This window comes from Sinocyclocheilus rhinocerous, unplaced genomic scaffold (genome assembly GCF_001515625.1).
Source record: "Sinocyclocheilus rhinocerous isolate Xijiao unplaced genomic scaffold, SAMN03320098_v1.1 scaffold265, whole genome shotgun sequence".
Taxonomy (NCBI): Eukaryota; Metazoa; Chordata; class Actinopteri; order Cypriniformes; family Cyprinidae; genus Sinocyclocheilus; species Sinocyclocheilus rhinocerous.
Window position 1 is genome coordinate 263,443 of NW_015645861.1, and position 4,075 is coordinate 267,517.

The 4,075-nt window shown below is 36.7% G+C and overlaps 1 pseudogene; it reads right to left on the reverse strand.

Moving 5' to 3' along the window:
- The window catches only part of LOC107706931 (synaptic vesicle glycoprotein 2B-like), an 11,211-nt pseudogene that overhangs the window by 5,119 nt on the left and 2,017 nt on the right, over positions 1-4,075 (reverse strand).

Sequence of the window (4,075 nt, forward strand, 5' to 3'; positions counted from 1 at the left end):
TATTATGTATATATAAATACAAACACATGCATGTATATATTTAAGAAAAATATGTTACGTTTCTATATTAAATATATTTATATATGATATAATTTAATTATAATTATAAATATAAATATATACACGTAAATATTTTCAAAACATATGCTGTATGTGTGTGTCTTTATATATACATAATAAATATACACAGTACACACACATATATTATGTAAACAAAAACTTTTATTTGGGATGTGATTAATTGCGATTAATCGTTTGACAGCACTGCTTTAAACATTATTTTGCATGATTACTATTATGTCACCTTATGTACTGATACTGATTCTGAGTTGAGTTTTTAATGCCTATCACACTTATACTGCCTTCCAGTATGTTGAACATTTCAAAACAATGATTTATGAGGTTCTCTGACTGTTAGGATAGGCGAGGTAGAAAGTAGGCAGCGTGAAGCTCACTATATCCGCAACGAAGCTGCTCTATCGAGAGCTGCTCACCTGAAGGCCATTGTAAACCACACAATGGCAATGAACAACCCATGGAGTCTGAGATCAGGTGCGGCGAGTGACATCAGGTTCTTCATGACCTTCGGAGAACAATGGAAACAAACACTGAATTTGCTTTAGCAAAACAAACATCTAACATCCAATATTTGTATTGCATGCTTCAATGCTTTTATCATCTGCCAGAGAAAGGTAATGGTAGACCTCTCCTCAACAAGCTTCACATTTTAGCTATCATTCAGGTCTTTAGCTCAAATGGTGCTTACCTGTTTAACCAGGGTCATATGTCTGACCATGAATCTTTGGAAGGCAGTGCCAGTTTCACTCTGAATCTCTATGAACTCGTCATCCTGTGCTTGAGGCATTTTGATCTGTGAAACCTGAAAGAGAGGGATTTATTTCATAGATAAGACCATGTAAGCTGAGCCACATAACAGGATTTATCAAGTGTCACCAATTCAGTAAACTCATCACAGACACGGATATGAGCTGCTTTTAGTAGTCTAGTAGTTTAAAATGGACATCTTTACTTGAAACACTCTCTCTGGCTCTCCTTTCGCTCTCCAGTTGGTGTCATGGACCTGCTTCAGGATCATCCAGGCCTCATCGTGTCTTGCCGTCTGAAATTCACAAAAAAGACCATGAATTTCGTATAGCACAGAGGTTTTTAACAGGGTGTGCACCAATTATAAGAACTCATTTTATACAAATAGAATATACTTTATGCCTTAAAAACCTGTGTGCCCTACTAGTAAACCTTCATGCACTATCATATTACCTCCAGGAGGAAACGAGGACTTTCTGGCATGAACACCAGCCCAGCGAGAGCAGCCACAGAGGGAAGAAAACAAACCAGCACAAACACCCTCCAACTGTGGAACTGGAACTCTGTCCCCATACTGAAACCCCAGCCTGCGACAAAAAACAACCCAAACCCTCAGAAACCTCAGGAGAAACATGACAACATGGATCTTGACAAGTGGTTTTGGTAGATCCAACTACTTCCAGACTGTAATATGTGACCCTGGATCACAAAACCAGTCATAAGGGTAAATTTTTCGAAATTGAGATTTATACATCATCTGAAAGCTGAATAAATAAGCTTTCCATTGATGTATGGTTTGTTAGGAATCATAGGACAATATTTGGCCGAGATAGAACTATTTGAACATCTGGAATCTGAGGGTGCAAAAAAAAATCTAAATATTGAGAAAATCGCCTTTAAATTCGTCCAAATTAAGTTCTTAGCAATATACATTACTAATCAAAAATTAAGTTTTGATATATTTACAGTAGGAAATTTACAAAATATCTTCATGGAACATGATCTTTACTTAATGTCCAAATGATTTTTGGCATAAAAGAAAAATCAATAATTTTGACCCATACAATGTATTTTTGGCTATTGCTACAAATATACCCCAGCGACTTAAGACTGGTTTTGTGGTCCAGGGTCACATATTGTTATGGATTTAAACACTATTGCTTTCCGCTACAAGGTCCTGCATTGGGACTTAACATTCAAAAAAGGCTCATTTAAATGGAACATACCAGTTCTTTGCTCACTGCAATTCTTGTTTCAAATGTGCTTTTACTTAATTGCCATTATTAGAAACCATTATTAGAAAGGAATTATGATTTATGATGAATGACCATAATGTGGGATGATTCCCCATGCGGTGAAGGAAGCGTACAGTCCCCCGAGCATCCAGAACAAACACAGCCAGCTGAGATGTTCTCCTCTCTTATCCATCTGCAGGAACTCAGCATAGTACGTGTACACAACAGGGATTGAGCCACCGATCCTGCAGGAGGTCATCAGAGACTGTGTCTTGATCTCATTTCATTTGACCATAAAGCTATAGTATCGTAAGAGATTTCCTCATTGCTGTAATCTACAACTATGGTAAATGAGTCTGCACAAGCAATGCTGAAAAATTAACTAAATAGTATTAGTGACTTGCAGAATTCTGAATGGTAGTGTATATGCGTAAATCATTTCCTGCTGCTTTCAGAGAGACTCACCCGATTCCTGAGCAGAGTCTGAAGAAGATGAAGAAGCTGTAGCTCTGTGCGAAACAGGACAGGAAGGAGAAGATGCAGTTGATGGCCAGTGCGTAGAGCAAACACTGTCGTCTGCCCAGTTTATCAGCCAGACCGCCCCACAGGACAGCGCCGATCATCATCCCCACGTACACTATTAAACCTGAACACACAGAGCCACACAGTCAAAAACTGAAAACAATAGTTTCCAGTTTTTTTAAAATTTATTTTTCATTTCTGTCCCAGAGAAAAAAGAAAGTGATATTGATTTAGAATGATATGAGGATGAATAGGTGATGACTGAATTTCAATTTTGTGTGAAATATACCTTCTGGAGGTATTGTATTTACTAGTTTGGACAAATCTGTGATCTTCATCACAATGAATATTTAACAAAAGCATCAGAATGTCACACCCTGTCTCTGTCTCTGTATTAATTTTTCATTTCTGTCCCACAGAAAAAAGAAAGTGATATTGATTTGGAATGATATGAGGATGAATAGGTGATGACTGAATTTCAATTTTGTGTGAAATATACCTTCTGGAGGTATTGTATTTACTAGTTTGGACAAATCTGTGATCTTCATCACAATGAATATTTAACAAAAGCATCAGAATGTCACACCCTGTCTCTGTCTCTGTCTCTCTTGCCTTTATCAGTGGTCTGCTACTCTCTCTCTCTCTCTCTCTCTCTCACACACACGTATGCACCGAAATGAAAATTCTTGGCCGAAGCTGAACAAAATGAAACACTGGGCTGAAGGCCGAATACCGAAGACGTTTGTTTGCATTTTTTCCCCCATGTAGGCCTATTTTGCCATTTTTTCACCATTTATTTTGGCAGAAACCCGCAGGAAGATATCAGTGCTTCTTTTTGTTGACAACAGCATGCAGTTTATAAATGATTCTCATTACGAATTTGGGAAGATGTTTGTCGTACGTATCACATTGTCACATGCCTTTAAAAAAATTCACAAAAATGTTACTGAGCAACTGACGACCTAGCAAACACAGAACATTCCCCTAACGTTAGTTTTTGGTTCCCGTTTGGTTATTTTTTTGGGAACCAAATACTAACGTTAGGGGAACGTTCTTTTTAGGTTATATTTTTGTAACCATAAAATAACGTTCCCAGAACGTTATGGTGGCTATTTTTAAATAACCTAAAAATAACTTATAGAGAACGTTCCCTAATGGTTATTTTTAGGTTATTTTTTTTGCAACCATAAAATAACGTTCCTAGAACGTTGCAGGGTGGTTGTTTTTTAAATAATCTAAAAATAACTTATGCAGCACGTTCCCTAATGGTTATTCTCAGGTTATTTTTATAACCCTGTAAAACTATCTTTCCAATGAAAACATTGCAGATGTTAATGTGTAATGATCTATACTGAGCCCTGAAATTCGTTTAAAGGGGTCATATGATGCTTTTTTAAAGATCATTATTTTGTGTATTTGGTGTAACAGAATATGTTGACATGCTTTAATGTTCAAAAAACACATTATTTTTCAAATACTGTACATTATTGTAG